The following is a 19124-nucleotide window of genomic DNA, read 5'->3' as shown; positions in this document are numbered from 1 at the left end:
TTTACGGTGAAAGAGAATTTCCCAAACTTTTAATTCTTCTACAGTGCCTCCACAGGAGAAATGAGGCATTACACTGTGGCCACTGAAATCAATCATCTGTATGTTTAAAGGGGTATTCCCCCCCCTAACATCTTATCCCCTATCCAGCGGCGGGACCCTCGCGATCTCCCTGCTGCACCCGGCATTCGTTTAGAGCGTCGGGTGCATCGCTGGAGACTTGTGACGTCACAGCCGTGCCCCACTTGTGATGTCTCGGCCACGCCCCCTCAATGCAAGTCTATGGAAGGGGGGGCGCCCCCTCCCAGAGACTTGCATTGAGGGGGCATGGCCATGACGTCACGAGCGGGGCGTAACCGTGACGCCACAAGCCTCCGCTCCGCATCACCAGTCATCCGGATGTTTGCTCCGTGCACCGGATGTCAAGGGTGCTGCAGCCGAGGTCGTGGGGGTCCCCAGCGGCGCCCCCCCCCCCCCCCCAATCAGACATGTTATCCCCTATCCTTTGGGTAGGGGACAAGATGTCTAGGGGCGGAGTACCCCTTTAAGGCATGAATGTGTTGGGTCCTTCAAAGCAAGAGACACTCTTTGATGCCATCCTACCCTATACCCTTGTAGGGTATCTGGCAATAGGTTTTCTAAAACAGATAACCTTTATAATACTAATCAGTTTTTTAGGCATTTGGGTATGGTTTTTTATTCTTCCTTTATTATGCAGAATGTGATTTAGTATTCCAAAAAGGCATAAATAAAAACATTAGCACGACCGTCCCATGACTAATGGCGTTTTCCACTTCATCGCGCCGGGTAACAGGTATATCACACAACAATGTCAGCTGTTTCCTTCTAAGTTGCAGACAGATCTCTGACCGCGGTCCAGTTTCGTGTTTGCATGACTCACAGGGAATCCTACTCCCCCGGCCAAAAGATGTAACTAAAAAATGTTTTATCAGCGTCTCAGCTGCAGAATCTGGCGAAGACTGTTCCTGAAAGAACAAGAGGCTTAGGACCCCAAGTGTTCACCATCTTTCTGGACATTCAATGTCAAACGAGACCTCAAACCGTGACCTCACATGTGTCACGTGAACCTGAGTTGGCTCCATAGACAACAGACAGATCCCTCCATGAAGTGGACTCACTAAAGAAACAAGGCGAAAGACAGCACAAGCATAATGGAATGCAGGGTCCTGCCGAAATATTACATTCAACCATTGAGAAACAAAGACACTCACGAAAAAAATCCCCCCTGTGCCATAATTCCCCCCCTCCCTCTGATCCCCTTTTGCCATTGTCCCTCTCTCCCCCTTCATCTTAATGCCCTTGTGCCATTATTTCTCCCGTTCGGCGCTGCACAGAAGGGTGATGTCCTCCTGCGCATTGCGGCACCTTCACGTGACGTCAGGGGACGTCACACGTCTCCCCAGCAACCATGCAGCTCTCGTAAAGCAGACGCAACCGGAGCTGCAGCCGCGATACTTTACATTCCCCGCAATGTGCTGACAAATAATGGCTAATGCATGGCTGGTATTTGTCAGCGCATTGCGTACCCCCGCACAGCCTGTGGCATACCCCTAGGGGTAGGCGTACCACCGGTTGAGAACCCCTGCTATAGAGCTCAATGATACCAAAGCAGTTATGTAATAGGAACCACCACTGCAACCAGACAGGTCCTATACTTCTTCCCTCATACATCTTCCACCATCAGCTGTGACTGATATTACTGAGAAGTTGAAGCAATTAGGAACCACAGCGACTCAGCCACGAAGTGGAGACCACGTAAAGTTACAGCGTGAGATCATGGAGCGCTGACAGAATAGTGTAGAAAAGTCACAAACGCTCTGCTGACTCCATAACTGCAGAAACCAAACCTCATCTGGCATCAAAATGAGCTCAAAAACTGTGCCCATCAGGAGCTTTATGGCATGGGTTTAGCATAGCAAAGCAGCTAAATGCCAGCCTTACATCACCGAGGGCAATGCCAAGCACCAAATGGAGTGGTGTAACGCTGGAGCAGAGGAAACGTGTCTTGTGTGGAGTGATGGATCACACTTCTCTATGTGGTGTGTGATGGATGCGTCTGGGTTTGGTGAATGCCAGGAGAACGTTACCTGCCTGACTACATTGTGCCAGCTGTAAAGTTTGGTGGAGAAAGGATAATGCTATGGGGTTGTTTCTCAGGGGTCAACACAGGCCTCTCATTTCGGGAAATCTTAATACTTCAGTATACCAAATTGAACAATAGTAGCTTCCAACATTGTGGGAACAGTTTGGGTTTGGCCCTTTTCTGCTCCAGTGCACACAGCAAGGTCCATAAAGGCACGGAGAAGGGGGTCTGGTGCGGAAGAAACCGAGTGGACACACAAAGCCCTATCCTCCACTTCTCTCCGACCTCGACGCACGTTTCGGTTCTCTCTCAAGAGGCCTCTTGAAACCTGCATCAAGGTCAGAGGAGTGCGGTGTCATTATTTATGATGGGTAAGTGTTGGTATTGATGTCATTGGGACAAATATATTTGATTTAGATATCTCTGCTTTTATGTGAGTTCAGAATGGGGATTGCATAATGTGGTGATAAACTCATCACACCCATAGAGCTTTGATATAGCCATAGGCTGGGCACCAACAGCATTGACTATCCCCACCAGCTTATATTAGTTAAAGGGGTACTCCGGTGAAAACCTTTTTTCTTTGAAATCAACTGTCTCCGGAAAGTTAAACAGATTTGTAAATTACTTCTATTAAAAAATCTTAATCCTTCCTGTACTTATTAGCTGCTGAATACAGAGGAAATTATTTTCTTTTTGGAATGCTCTCTGATGACATCATGAGCACAGTGCTCTCTGCTGATGTTATTATAATAATAATAATAAGTCTTTATTTATTTATTGTTGTTCTTAGTGGGATTTGAACCCAAGGCCCCAGCACTGCAAGGCAGCAGTGCTAACCACTGAGCCACCATGCTGCCCTTAGCATACATCTGCTATGCACGGTTGCTAAAATGGACAGAGATGTCAGCAGAGAGCACTGTGCTCGTGATGTCATCAGTGTTCCAAAAAGAAAGGAATTTCCTCTGTAGCATTCAGCAGCTAATAAGTACTGGGAGGATTAAGATTTTTTAATAGAAGTAATTTACAAATATGTTTAACTGTCTGCCACCAGTTGATTTAAAAGAAAAAAGGTTTTCACCGGAGTACCCCTTTAAGCCACGTAGCACCTTTCTCCTGTGTGCTGTGTTGTGGATTTTTTTTTTACCAAACTCCATTTTGTAAATGATTTTAAATATGTCTCTTTAATAAAAATTGTATTTTATTTGAAATGGTCTTTTTGTCTCTATAGCAGTGGTTCTTAACCTTGTTGGAGGTACTGAACCCCACCAGTTTCATATGCGCATTTACCGAACCCCTTCTTAATTGGAAAAATACAATATGATTTCTTCAAATTCAAAACATAGAAGGTATATATTTAAGTATATATTTATACATAGGGGCACAAAATGAACAAAACCATTAAGAACAAAGAACAAAACCATGAAAACATGATCTTCACACAAAAACATAATGAATATTTACTGCAAATCAGTGTGACTTCTGCTGTTGTCTTTCAGAGACCAGTTCAGAAATGCGCGGCTTTACCTTGCCAAGTGCCACATTAGGCAGGCAGTGTTCCCCCCACATTAAACAGACAGTTCCCCCCACATTAGGCAGGCAGAGTGCCCCCACATTAGGCAGACAGAGTTCCCCCACATTAGACAGGCAGTGTTCCCCCACATTAGGCAGGCAGAGTTCCCCCACATTATGCAGGCAGAGTTCCCCCACATTAGGCAGGCAGAGTTCCCCCACATTATGCAGGCAGAGTTCCCCCACATTAGGCAGGCAGTGTTCCCCCACATTAGGCAGGCAGTGTTCCCCCTACATTAAACAGACAGTTCCCCCCACATTAGGCAGGCAGAGTGCCCCCACATTAGGCAGACAGAGTTCCCCCACAATAGACAGGCAGTGTTCCCCCACATTGGGCAGGCAGAGTTCCCCCACATTGGGCAGGCAGAGTTCCCCCACATTAGGCAGGCAGTGTTCCCCCACATTAGGCATGCAGCGTTCCCCCATATTAGGCAGGCAGTGTTCCCCCACATTATGTAGGCCAGTGGTCTTCAACCTGCGGACCTCCAGATGATGCAAAACTACAACTCCCAGCATGCCCGGACAGCCATTGGCTGTCCGGGCATGCTGGGAGTTGTAGTTTTGCAACATCTGGAGGTCCACAGGTTGAAGACCACTGATGTAGGCAGTGTTCCCCCACAGACATACAGCCTCTGTATGTCTGTGTACTGCCCACTTCAGTGCTCCGACCACTGCTCCGGCTATAGCAGTAGGTCCCGGGACCGGTGGTCGGAGCACCAAAGATGACGTGTCGCTGGTCACTTACCAAGCTGGCCACCGTGCGTCTTCCTCCTTCTCTATCCTCCGGTCCTCGGCGCCATCGTTTCCATGGGCACACGCACGGGACGTCAGTGACGTCCCAGGGTGCGCTATGTCCCTGCGTTTTTTAACTTAACGCGGGGCCACAGGGAGTTAATAGTGATGGGGGGGGGGGGGGAATTGCCCCATCGCTACAGGACGGGCAAACACCGGCTCTGCTCGGGGCCCCAAGCAATTGCTTGGTTTGCCTGTCCTGTTGCGACCTCCCCTGCCGAACCCCCAGGACTGACTCACCGAACCCCTGGGGTTCGATCGAACCCAGGTTAAGAACCACTGCTCTATAGTCTCTTATGGTATAAACCTTCAAAATCTTGTAGAAAGTCTTTAGAGAAAAGTGGAAGCTGTTATAACTGGAAAGGGGGGAGCAACCCCATATGAATGCCCCACCAAAATTTCAAGACAATAAAAAATGAGCCAACAGGTACGATGAGTAGGTGGCCTCAGATGTTATGATAAGGCGAATGAGCTTAGTTTATTGGAAAGTTTATCCTTTCAGTCGGTCCTCACACTTTGCCGTGCAGCGAGACGGCCCATGTAAACATGATGGTAAATGCACCTGTTAATCAGTTCCTGATGAGATCGCACACTGCGCCCACTTCCCACACTGCAGCGCCCGGCCCTCGCCTGCGCCTGGTGTTTGCATTTAATCAAGAGGACGGTTCAGTCCCTTCGAAGGCTCCAGGATATGTGAACCAGGATGGAAAATGTCAATTGTGGGGGAGGAAATGAGAGAAAAAACAGAGTTGGGAGGGGGCCATGCTGGGATACATAGACAGAATTAGCAAATATATATCCAATTTTTATATATACATATATAGAATAGTTATGGGAAAAAGTGACACAGAGATAGACTTGTATGAGAGCTATAAGAGGTATCCTAACCAGGTCCCTACTCACAGAAGACTTACAGACCAAGTTCATACATAGTATTTTTATTTGTTTTTTGACCCATAAATCATCCATTTTATTGTGGTGGCCCAGTACAGGAGTTAAACCCCTGTACCATTGCTACCTCCCTGCAGTGTCTCCGGGGCCCCCGACACCTGTCCCCTTATGTATATACATTTTCTGCCATGTGTTATACTGTAAAATGTATATAAGGGTACATTCACACGAGCGGATTTTTTTGCGGGTTTTCCGCTGCGTATTTGAAAGGGGGCGGGCTCTTCTTGGCTGTCCGCAGCAGATTTTCCGCGGTGGAATTTAGGCCGCGGAAAATCCGCCGCAGTCCCTACTGATTTCAATGGGGCTTGCAGCGGATTTTCCGCGGCGTAAATTCTGCTGCGGACGGCCGAGAAGAGCCCACCCCCTTTCAAATATGCAGCGGAAACCCCGCAAAAAAATCCGCCCATGTAAACGTACCCTAAGAGTGTTATTGCTTTAAGAAATGTTAATGTGATCACCTGTTGGGAAATCACTCCACTTTTTCTCTCACACAGTTTGATAAATCATGGCCCTTGTTCTTTCACCGTTCATTCTGGTGTGCTGCAGCCTTCCTTGCTATATATATATATATACAGTAACAGAAGAATACAGCAGCACACTGCCAGCACAAGGATATAGGTGAAACATGAATATGCAGTTAAAACATGGAGAGCTATACAGCTATGGTGTAATAGATGCAAATGTGAAACTATGAAATAGTGAGGCACTTAGCTCGCAAATTTGTCTCCGCCGGCGGTCAAATAGCTTGGACCGTCCCACCGCGATAAGGTGGCCTCATTGGGATGGACCCTACACTGTGAATATGCCTCTGTGTGAACAGTTCAGTAAGCATGGCAGGATCTGGAACATCCAAGACACCTTATATACACACCTGATAGAGGTGGGTGGGGTGCAAGACCAACATGGAGGTAGCCACTCCCCCGTATGTTGGAGGTATGCTACCTCCATGTTGGCCTTGCACCCCACCCACCTCTATCAGGTGTGTATATAAGGTGTCTTGGATGTTCCAGACCCTGCCATGCTTACTGAACTGTTCACACAGAGGCATATTCACAGTGTAGGGTCCGTCCCAATGAGGTCACCTTATCGCGGTGGGACGGTCCAAGCTATTTGACCGCCGGCGGAGACAAATTTGCGAGCTAAGTGCCTCACTATTTCATAGTTTCACATTTGCATCTATTACACCATAGCTGTATAGCTCTCCATGTTTTAACTGCATTTTCATGTTTCATCTATATCCTTGTGCTGGCAGTGTGCTGCTGCATTCTTCTGTTGCTGTATATCTAGCCTAGTAGCGTGCACCTGTAGGCCAGGTCCATATAATAGTTTGGTATCAACTAAAGTGCTGGCTGACTTATTCTTTTTCTATATATATATATATATATATATTACGGGGGGAAAAAAAAGCAACCAGTGTATCCGCACTAACAAACACACCACAGTGTTGTCCTGTCACCAATGTATTCATACATCACCTCCACAGATGCTCAGGACTCCTCGCTGCTTCCGTAAATATTATTCTGCTCTATGGATAGTTTTCTCAATGTGAGGTCTATTACTCCCCTTTCCCGAACACTATTATTAAACATACAGGGGGAGATTTATCAAAACCTGTGCAGAGGAAGAGTGGTGCAGTTGCCCATAGCAACCAATCAAATTGCTTCTTTCATTTTTAACAAGGCCTCTGCGAAATGAAAGTAGTGATCTGATTGGTTGCTATGGGCAACTGGGCAACTTTTCCTCTGGACAGGTTTTTATAAATCTCCCCCATTCTGCCCACCTAGTGCTAATTAGGCTTAATGGTAACTATACCCTACACCTGAACCCTAACACCCAACTCTATACACAAACCCCTAATTCAAAATTGCGCCATGGGCGTTTGTGCTCACACCTGCACAGCACCGCAACTTAACAAAAATGTGGGAAAAAGTGAAAGGGTCTGAAAACGTTCTAAATGCATCGTATATGGCTCCTGCACAGGACCACATTATATCTTGGTGTATGGAAGGTATGCTAAAAGGAAACTGATGGTAAGTCAGGATCAAGTTCCAAAAAAAAGATGGGTGCTGGTAATTGACCTAATTGACAGCTACTTTCTCATTCTCATGTTTGTCAGTTTCCATGGTTACAGACTACATACAAACCCTGTGTAGTCTGCTCCTGTAGTCATACTCCCTTCTAAATATCTCCTGTTTCCTACTATGTATTTAGGGCAGTGTTTCCCAACCAGGATGCCTCCAGCTGTTGCAAAACTACAACTCCCAGCATGCCTGGACAGCCAGTGTGCCTCCAGCTGTTGCAAAACTACAACTCCCAGCATGCCTGGACAGCCAGGGTGCCTCCAGCTGTTGCAAAACTACAACTCCCAGCATGCCTGGACAGCCAGGGTGCCTCCAGCTGTTGCAAAACTACAACTCCCAGCATGCCTGGACAGCCAGGGTGCCTCCAGCTGTTGCAAAACTACAACTCCCAGTATGCCTGGACAGCCAGTGTGCCTCCAGCTGTTGCAAAACTACAACTCCCAGCATGCCTGGACAGCCAGGGTGCCTCCAGCTGTTGCAAAACTACAACTCCCAGCATGCCCGGACAGCCAGAGGCTGTCCGGGCATGTAGGGAGTTGTAGTTTTGCAACAGCTGGAGGCACCCTGGTTGGGAAACACTGATTTAGGGTGTACTGTAGTTCTGTATTCAGGGAAATTCCCCTGGAAAATATATATATATTTTTTTTAATCAACTGGTGCCAGAAAGTTAAACGGATTTAAAAATCTTAATCCTTCCTGTACTTATCAGCTGCTATAATGCAAATGAAGTTCTTTTCTTTTTGAATTTCCTTTCTGTCTGACCACAGTGCTCTCTGCTGACACCTCTGTCCATTTTAGGAACTGTCAAGAATAGGAGCAAATCCCCGATGCAAACCAATCCTGCTCCAGGCAGTTCCTAAAATGGACAGAGGTGTCAGCAGAGAGCACTGTGGTCAGACAGAAAGGAAATTCAAAAAGAAAAGAACTTCTTGTGGAGCATACAGCAGCTGATAAGTGCTGGAAGGATTAAAGGGGTATTCCAGGAAAAAACGTTTTTATATATCAACTGGCTCCAGAAAGTTAAACAGATTTGTAAATTACTTCTTTTAAAAAATCTTAATCCTTTCAGTACTTATGAGCTTCTGAAGTTAAGGTTGTTCTTTTCTGTCTAAATCCTCTCTGATGACACGTGTCTCGGGAACCGCCCAGTTTAGAAGAGGTTTGCTATGGGGATTTGCTTCTAAACTGGGCGTTTCCCGAGACAGGTGTCATCAGAGAGGACAGAAAAGAACAACCTTAACTTCAGAAGCTCATAAGTACTGAAAGGATTAAGATTTTTTTAATAGAAGTAATTTACAAATCTGTTTAACTTTCTGGAGCCAGTTGAGATATATATATATATATATATATATATATATATATATATATATATATATATATATATATATATATAAAAAAGTTTTTTTCCCTGGACAACCCCTTTAAGATTTTTAAATAGATATAATTTACATATCTGTTTAACTTTCTGGCACCAGTTAATAAATTTTTTTTTAATGTTTTCCAGGGGAGTACCCCTTTAATTCTGCAGAGGAGATGAAGATGCAAAATGGTAAGGCATTTTAAAGGGAAACTGACTCCGGGTTCACCTGCACTAAAACCAATACAAATAGTTATAGTATGGGGAAACAGGATTACAACAAGGTACCCCTTACCCCTATGCACCAATATGCCCACACATATGATGGACCCCCCCACGCCTTTGTGAGCACGAAGTGGGTGGACACATCAGTGTAGAGGGCATAGAGGCAGGAAAGCTGGGTATGTCAGGTCCCGCCACCATTGCCCAAAGCCATTTTCAGATTAGCATTGCCGGCTGATACAACAGGTTTACCTATAACTCCATTTAACTTTCTCATTTTTCCGTTTACAGATCATTTTTTGAACCAAAATCTGTAGTATTATCGCTACTTCTTTTGCATATATGTGACTCTTTGATCACTTTTTATTCGCTTTTTTTTTTTCTGGGATGTGATGTGACCAAAAATCTGTCATTTTTGGATTTCGGCATTTTTTTTATTTTTTAACATTTACAACATTCACTGTACGGGATAATTAAGATTATATATTAATAGTTCGGACATTCCCACATGTGTCAATACTAATAATGTATATTTATTCATATATTTATTTTTATTTAAACTTTTTCTTAAAGAGAACCTCTCATGATCTTGTTAAATTTTATAATCCTCCCAGTTCACTGCCCCCATCATGATAAACCACCCCCTGCCTTTATTTTTATTATTTGTTAGTTTTCTACCTTGATATTGCTCTTTATTTTCTGCTCAGTCAGATTCACAGACTGGGAAGGGGGCGTTCCCCAGTAGGGGTGACATCATCTGAAGCCATACAGGGGAGAACTTCCTCCCTCACTCTGCTACACACAGCCCAGAGCAGTTCAGTGTGAGATGAGCTATGATTGGCTAAGGCTGCACACACACCCTCCTCAGCACTCCAGGCTGCATTTTCTGATTTTGGACTTCTGCCAGGCCAGCAGGAGTCCAAAGTCTATGCAAGAGATGGGGGGGAAATGTGGACAAGTAGGGAGACACCTGGTGGCAGCTTTTTTAAACATAGAAAACTTCATTTTTATTTTTTTTAAACAAAGTACATTAGAAAGATTTTTCATTTACCATAAGGAGAGCAATAGCAAACATTAGTTTTAATGACAGTGCCCATTTAACTCTTTTTTTTTTAATGGAAGAAGATCGCTGGAGCGGCACCAATGCAGGTGAGAGGGGCTCCAGCCGCCATCTTGACCCTTTGGACCCCAGTGATCGTGCCACGGATGGTCAGATGAGTCTCCCAAATACCCTGTTATACTTTAATATTGATCAGCTTGACCGCCGTTGTCCGCCATTAGCGGTAGTTCCAGGCTGCGGATAGCAGCTAGGACCCGCAGTGTATGTTCGTGTTTCATAGTCTGGAGGAGACTCATGTACATCCTTGTGCTCCACCTACCAGGCAGTACTGGTAGGTCCTGCATCCTCTAGGGGTTAAAAGGCGACAAAAAAATTATACAAAGGGATCTGAGTAGTTGCTATGGGCAACTGCTCCATTTTTCCATCTGCACAGGTTTTGATGAATCTCACATCTGCACAAGTGTCGGCGCAGTCGAGCCACATCAATGTGATTTTCATTAACGTCGAACCACATAATTCTCTTCTTCTCGAGTGTCAATTTCCATGGAGCTACCGAGATCAGACAAATGTCACCGCTCACTGCCGCTAATACATCACAGATGCCACTTTCATTTGCAAATACCACACAACACTATATTAAAGGGGTATTCCAGGAAAAAAACTTTTTTTTTTTTTTATATTAACTGGCTCCAGAAAGTTAAACAGGTTTGCCAAATGACTTCTATAAAAAATCTTAATCCTTCCAGTAGTTATCAGATGCTGAAGTGGAGTTGTTCCTTTCTGCCTGGCAACAGTGATCTCTGCTGACACCTCTGTATGTCTCAGGAACTGTCCGAAGCATTAGAGGTTTGCTATGGGGATTTGCTGCTACTCTGGACAGTTCCTGAGACAAGCAGAGGTGTCTGCAGAGAGCACTGTTGTCAGACGGAAAAGTACATCGCAACTTCAGTAGCTGATAACTACTGGAAGGATTAAGATTTTTTAATAGAAGTAATTTACAAATCTGTTTAAAGGGGTACTCCGGTGGAAAACTTTTTTTTTTTTTTTTTATCAACTGGTGCCAGAAAGTTAAACAGATTTGTAAATTACTTCTATTAAAAAATCTTAATCCTTCCAGTACTTATTAGCTGCTGAATGCTACAGAGGAAATTCTTTTCTTTTTGGAACACAAAGCTCTCTGCTGACATCACGAGCACAGTGCTCTCTGGTGACATCTCTGTCCATTTTAACATAGCAAATATATGCTGCTCTGGACAGTTCCTAAAATGGACAGAGATGTCAGCGGAGAGTACTGTGCACGTGATGTCAGCAGAGAGCTCTGTGCTCCAAAAAGAAAAGAATTTCCTCTGTAGTATTCAGCAGCTAATAAGTAGTATTCAGCAGCTAATAAGTACTGGAAGGATTAATCTTAATCCTTCCAGTACTTATTAGCTGCTAAATACTACAGAGGAAATCCTTTTCTTTTTGGAACACAAAGCTCTCTGCTGACATCACGAGCACAGTGCTCTCTGCTGACATCTGTCCATTTTAACATAGCAAATATATGCTGCTCTGAACAGTTCCTAAAACGGACAGAGATGTCAGCAGAGAGCACTGTGCTTGTGATGTATGCAGAGAGCCCTGTGTTCCAAAAAGAAAATAATTTCCTCTGTAGTATTCAGCAGCTAATAAGTAGTATTCAGCAGCTAATAAGTACTGGAAGGATTAATCTTAATTATTCCAGTACTTATTAGCTGCCGAATACTACAGAGGAAATTCTTTTCTTTTTGGAACACAAAGCTCTCTGCTGACATCACGAGCACAGTGTTCTCTGCTGACATCTCTGTCCATTTTAACATAGCAAACATATGCTGCTCTGGACAGTTCCTAAAATAGACAGAGATGTCAGCAAAGAGCACTGTGCTTGTGATGTATGCAGAGAGCCCTGTGTTCCAAAAAGAAAATAATTTCCTCTGTAGTATTCAGCAGCTAATACGTAGTATTCAGCAGCTAATAAGTACTGGAAGGATTTATCTTAATCCTTCCAGTACTTATTAGCTGCTGAATACTACAGAGGAAATCCTTTTCTTTTTGGAACACAAAGCTCTCTGCTGACATCACGAGCACAGTGCTCTCTGCTGACATCTCTGTCCATTTTAACATAGCAAACATATGCTGCTCTGGACAGTTCCTAAAATGGACAGAGATGTCAGCAGAGAGCACTGTGCTCGTGATGTATGCAGAGAGCCCTGTGTTCCAAAAAGAAAATAATTTCCTCTGTAGTATTCAGCAGCTAATAAGTGGTATTCAGCAGCTTATAAGTACTGGAAGGATTCATCTTAATCCTTCCAGTACTTATTAGCTGCCGAATACTACAGAGGAAATTCTTTTATTTTTGGAACACAAAGCTCTCTGCTGACATCACGAGCACAGTGCTCTCTGCTGACATCTCTGTCCATTTTAACATAGCAAATATATGCTGCTCTGGACAGTTCCTAAAATGGACAGAGATGTCAGCAGAGAGCTCTGTGTTCCAAAAAGAAAAGAATTTCCTCTGTAGTATTCAGCAGCTAATAAGTACTGGAAGGATTAAGATTTTTTTTAATAGAAGTAATTTACAAATCTGTTTAACTTTCTGGCACCAGTTGATTTAAAAAAAAAAAAAAAAAGTTTTCCACCGGAGTACCCCTTTAACTTTCTGGAGCCAGTTGATATAAAATGAGACCCGAAAGGGCTGAGGCTGTTGCAAAACTACAACTCCCAGCATGCCCGGACAGCCAACGGCTGTCCGGGCATGCTGGGAGTTGTAGTTTTGCAACAGCTGGAGACACCCCGGTTGGGAAACACTGCATTCAAAGCAGAAAGATGTGAACGCTACCATCGTCAGACTGATTTAATCAGCATCAAAGCCCCCGGTACTGAAACCATCTGCTCCCTTCACCCAGTAAATAAATGTGCAACAAATGGCCGATGCAGCAGAGCCCACTCGGTAAGACGGAAGCGCCATGATTTCTACAGCTTGAGTGGCTGACATCTGTAATTGTGAGCGCCGATTCCGGACCAGCGACGGCTTCCGAGCCATAAAAGAGATCCCACCAAATAATTAGTGACAACCACAAGGATATTATATTATTAAAATGAGTTCCTGTCACTGCGGGACATAAGTTTCCTCTTCAGTCTAAGCAACCCCATAAACTGGCATCACGGGGGAAAGTGCGAATTACGTAATAAGGATCACTAAAGTGAAAGTGAAAGTGAAAATGATATCATCGTGGCCTAGCATCTTTGACCTGTTTGTCGGACATCAGATGTGATTCCAATTCTTAATTTAGCATAGATATTGGTATATGTGTATAAGTACAGTACTGGGGGGAGATTTATCAAAACCTGTCCAGAGGAAAAGATGCCCAGTTGCCCATAGCAACCAATCAGATCGCTTCTTTCATTTTTAACAAGGCCTCTGCAAAATGAAAGCAGCGATCTGATTGGTTGCTATGGGCAACCCAGTAACTTTTCCTCTGGACAGGTTTTGATAAATCTCCCCCAGTATGAGAATTTAAAGCAGGGCTTTCCAAACTGGGTGGCACGACATACTAGTGTGTTGGCGGCAGTTCCTGAAGTGTGTCACGGGACCATACGGTCCTGTAGCAGCAGCCACCGCATCTTACTGATTTAAAGGAGTACTCTGGTGGAAAAAAATATTTTTTTTTAAATCAACTGGTGCCAGAAAGTTAAACAGATTTGTAAATGATTTCTATTTAAAAATCTTAATCCTTCCAGTACTTATCAGCTGCTGTATGCCCCAGAGGAAGTTCTTTTCTTTTTTAATTTCTTTTCCAGTCTGACCACAGTGCTCTCTGCTGACACCTCTGTCCATGTCAGGAACTGTCCAGAGTAGGATAGGTGTGTATTGGGATTTTCTCCTTCTCTGGACAGTTCCTGACATGGACAGAGGTGTCAGCAGAGAGCACTGTGGTCAGACGGAAAATAAATTAGAAAAAGATAAAAACATCCTGTAGAGCATACAGCAGCTGATAAGTACTGGAAGGATTAAGATTTTTTTAATAGAAATAATTGACAAATCTGTTTAACTTTCTGGCACCAGTTGATTTTAAAAGAAAATTGTGTTCCACTCTTTAAAGTGGTCGTGGCGCCGGCTGTCTGTTGGAGATCGGCAGCACGGGCCGTGGCCACTTGAAGTCAGTGAGCAATGGTGGCTGGAGGCACTGACGAGTGACGCCCCTGAGGTTACGGCGAGGAATGGAGCGGAACGAAGTCACTCATCTGTGACGTTGGACCTGCCCAGGTGCTGAGTCCCTGAACCTGGCCTGTGTCCTCCAGGGAGAAATGTATTGGCACGGGGGGAGGGGGAATCATGTGTCACAGGGGGGATAAAGGGCAGGGGGGGAATTAAATGGCACAGGAGGAGATGAAATGGCATAAGGGGGGTGATGAAATGGCACAAGCGGGGTGATGAAATGGAGGGGGATGAAATGGTACAGGTGCTGATGAAAGGGGGATGAAATGAAATTAAGGTGGGTTAAATAGCACAGGGGGGTGATGAAGGGGGTATGAAATGCCACAAGGGAGCGATAAAGGAGTGGACAAAATGACACAAGGGGGGCGATGAAGGGGGACAAAATGACACAGGAAGGGTGACGAAATGGCACATGGGGGGAATGAAATGGCAAAGGGGGTGATAAGAGGGGGAATGAAATGCCACACGGGGTGATGAAGGGGGTGATGAAATGGCACAGGGGGTGATGAAGGGAGTGATGAAATGCCACACGGGGTGATGAAGGGGGTGATGAAATGCCACATGGGGTGATGAAGGGGGTGATGAAATGCCACACGGGGTGATGAAGGGGGTGATGAAATGGCACAGGGGGTGATGAAGGGGGTGATGAAATGGCACAGGGGGTGATGAAGGGGGTGATGAAATGGCACAGGGGGTGATGAAATGGCACATGGGGTGATGAAGGGGGTGATGAAATGGCACAGGGGGTGATGAAATGGCAAAGTTGGTGATGGCGGAGGGTGAGGAAATGGCACAGGGGGTGAGGAAATGGCACAGGGGGTGATGAAGGGGGTGATGAAATGGCACATGGGGTGATGAAGGGGGTGATGAAATGGCACAGGGGGTGATGAAATGGCAAAGTTGGTGATGGCGGAGGGTGAGGAAATGGCACAGGGGGTGAGGAAATGGCACATCTTCACACTGAGGAATTTTTGTGTGAAATCTGGCAGAAAAATTCAGCTTGTAAATTTTGCAACATTCACACGGCACATTTTGTTCTGCGGAAATTCTGCATTATGGATTCCGCAAAAAGAATGAACATGTCAATTCTTTTTGCTAAATTCTGCGGCAGAATCCCACTGAAGTCAATGGTGTTGGACGCATAAAATTCTGCATAAATCCAGCACAAATTCATTGCACATTCCGAGTGGAATCCGCCAAACCACGAAAAATCTGCTACCAGCTCCTACCAGGCTACATTTTACATCATGGAATTTCCAAGCCGAGAAATTCTACTTGGAAATTCTCCCAATGCAGGAGGCGTGTCGGCCGCAGCACGACGCTGCGGCCAACACGCCCCCTCCATGTATCTCTATAGGAGAGGCGGGGATGCACAAACGCGCCCATAGAGCCGAATGGACCGGGCATTTCTGTCAACCTCTTAGTGAGGTTGACAGAGGTCGCGCAGGGCCACGGCAATACCGGGTCCCCGTACGGGAGATCACGGGTGGTCCCAGCGGTCAGCCCCCCCGTGATCAGACACTTATCCCCTAACCTGCAGATTGGGGATGAGTTGTCTATGGCTGCAGGACTCCTTTAAATTCTGGACTCCACCAAAAGAATGAATATGTTTATTCTTTCAGCAGAAATCTGTGCGGACTGCATTGCCTTCAATAGTGACGCCACATGTCCGTGTGGTCCTTAGGCCGAAGGATTTTTTTGGTGTCGGCAGCTGACGGAATTTTTGTTCTTCCATCTATCAATCAATCGATCTATTGATCTTACTTAGTGCTTAGCAAATTAATCACCTCTTCCTGTTTTGCTGCAGTACAACCTGGAATTAAAATGGATTTTTCAGGATTTTGCACTATTTGATTCGCACAACATGCCAGCAACATACATTTTACCGTGAAATACCTAAGAACTTTAACGTGAATAAGTCGATACTTTGCTGTAATTCCAGACACCAACCTCTTGGAGTATGTCAGCTTAGCACATCTAAAAAATTTTGGGAAATAAGTTCCTCAGAATGAAGGCGCTGGTTCCCAAGTATTGAATAGGGTTTTATTTGCAACGCGTTTCGATCCCGGACAGGGATCTTCATCAGGGATAGGATGCCTGATGAAGATCCCTGTCCGGGATCGAAACGCGTTGCAAATAAAACCCTTTTAAAATACTTGGGGACCAGAGCCTTCATTCTGAGGAACTTACTTACAAAAATGTCTACAATGCACTTTCACCGGACAGACTGACGTCACCCCGGGAAGTTCCTTGTGGCAGCGGTCCGGCCATTTCTCTTTCCAGACGCTACTGTAGGTGTTGTGCCCTGAGCACAACACCCAAGGGTAAGAACCCATCTTTGTCTCTCTACGGATACACTAGGGGCGCACCGCTTGTTGTTTTTTCTCTCCCTTCTATATTAGCTTAGCACATCTAGACACTGGTATTTGTATCCCATTCTTCCAGGCTAAACTGCTCCAAAGGCTAAAGGGTTACTCCGGTATTGAACAACGAATCCTCATATCCTTTAAATCAGTAGGATTTGGTGGGAATAAGTGTCTGATGGCGGGGTCTGACTGCTGGGACGCGCCCCCCCCCCCATGCACGGAGCAGGCACCACGTTTATCTCCTGCTCTTCCATAGAGAGGCATGGAGGGGGCGCGTTGACCACCACTCCGTACACTAGATCATCAATGGTATGTAAGTCACCTGTCTGTATGTTTACTGTCACGGCTGATCGCTGTATGATAGAATAACATTAAAAAATTGATTTTTGAGTATAAAAAGGACTCTTCTGCAATAACCTTGCTCCAGTCCAGGGGTCGAGTATTGGGGAAAAAAGTGTGGGAACTCACCCATGATTTCAACTCAAGGGCTAGTCCTGCAGGAAAAAGAGCAGGAACTCCGTTCCTGTGCGTTCCTGCAAGACTTGGGCCCTGCTCCAGTACAAGTGGTGCTCTTAGGGATGATTCACAGGTCGTCCCTTTTACCAAGAATATTTAAACAGTTGCTAAATCTTTATTTCCACCTTCTCTCGGACCAAGATAGAAAGGTGACAATGTAGGAAGAACTGTCTGAACCCATTCAAATCTATGGAGAGGGATTGGCCATACTCTTTCAGCTGGATAAGGGCCACTCGTTCTCAGTAAAGGATGTGGGGTCCCAGAGGTTGGGTTCCCACCTAACTTAAACAGGTACTCCAGAGCTTAAAAACATATTCCCCTATCCTGTGGGGATCCGACCTTTGGACCCTCGACAATCTCCCTGCAAACCCCTGAATTTTCCTGCATGCACTGTCTATGTGAGTGCTGGAGATACACGAGCGCTGTACTCCTGTATCTCCGGCACGTCTATAGAGAATGCACGAAACTCGTGCCGCCCCTGCGCTCTATGTAGCGCCCCGTTTTAGAGATCGCAGGGGATCCCAGAGGACAATCAGACAATTATCCCCTATGCTGTAGATAAGGGAAATATGTTAAAGGGGTACTCCGGGGAAAAACATTTTCCTTTTGAATCAACTGGTGCCAGAACTTTTTTTTCTTTAAATCGTTATCCTTACAGCACTTATCAGCTGCTGTATGCTCCACAGGAAGTTCTTTTCTTTTTGAATCTCCTTTCTGTCTGACCAGAGTGCTCTCTGCTGACACCTCCGTCCATATCAGGAACTGTTCAGATTAGTAGCAAATCCCCATAGCAAACCTCTCCTGCTCTTGACAGTTCCTAAGACAGACAGAGGTGTCAGCAGAGAGCACTGTGGTCAGACAGAAAATACATTTTAAAAGAAAAGAACTTCCTCTGTAGTATACAGCAGCATATAAGTACTGGAAGGATTAAGATTTTTAAATAAAAGTAATTTACAAATCTGTTTAACTTTCTGGCACCAGCTTATTTAAAAAAAAATTGTTTTCCACCGGAGTACCCCTTTAATGCCCACCCTCATGCTAACCCTTATGCAACGGCTGTCCGGGCAAGCTGGAAGTTGTAGTTTTGCAACCGCTAGAGGTCCACAGTTTAGAGACTACTGCTATAGAGGCTTGGGACTCTTCTATATTAAAGGGGTACTCCGGTGGGAAAACATATATATATATATATATATATATATATATATATATATATATTTTAATCAACTGGTGCCAGAAAGTTACACAGATTTGTAATATTTACTTCTATTAAAAAATCTTTACCCTTCCAGTACTTTTTAGCAGCTGTATGCTACAGAGGAAATTATTTTCTTTTTTTGAATTTCTTTTTTGTCTTGTCCACAGTGCTCTCTGCTGACACCTGATGCCCGTTATCAGGAACTGTCCACAGCAGGAGAAAATCCCCATAGCAAACCTATGCTGCTCTGGACAGTTCCTGACACGGACAGAGGTGTCAGCAGAGAGCACTGTGGACAAGACAAAAAAAGAAATTAAAAAAGAAAAGAATTTCCTCTGTAGCGTACAGCTGCTAAAAAGTACTGGAAGGGTAAAGATTTTTTTAATAGAAGTCATTTACAAATCTGTTTAACTTTCTGGCACCAGTTGGTTTAAAAGAAAAAAAAAATGTTTTCCACCGGAGTACCCCTTTAACCATTAGTAGAGATTATAATTAAAAAAAAGATACTAAACCGGATGCACCCTAGAGCCCCCCTTTCCCATGGCCTGGGCCTCATTGATCTATGATCTAATGTTCGTCATGACACATCTTTAGACTATTCATTCATTATCTCTCACAAAGAACTTCTACGTAACTCTCCAGTGTAATGAAGCACTAACATGTGGTAGAGGTTC

The 19124-nt window shown here is 44.8% G+C and overlaps 1 protein-coding gene across 4 annotated transcripts in view; it reads right to left on the bottom strand.

Annotated features, from left to right (window-relative positions):
- Nucleotides 1-19124, bottom strand: part of CREB3L1 (cAMP responsive element binding protein 3 like 1) — a 134761-nt gene that overhangs the window by 62344 nt on the left and 53293 nt on the right. Inside the window, exon 1 of one of the 4 annotated variants that reach the window (XM_056527649.1) lies at nt 6892-7000. The exons of the other annotated variants lie outside the window; for them this stretch is intronic. The gene's annotated coding sequence lies outside the window, so the exon portion shown is untranslated. Of the gene's footprint in view, nt 1-6891; nt 7001-19124 lie in introns of those variants that run through there. 4 annotated transcript variants of the gene reach the window in all.

This window comes from Hyla sarda, chromosome 6, assembly GCF_029499605.1.
Source record: "Hyla sarda isolate aHylSar1 chromosome 6, aHylSar1.hap1, whole genome shotgun sequence".
In the NCBI taxonomy this organism is placed as follows: domain Eukaryota; kingdom Metazoa; phylum Chordata; class Amphibia; order Anura; family Hylidae; genus Hyla; species Hyla sarda.
This window is presented reverse-complemented; position numbering and strand designations above follow the sequence as displayed.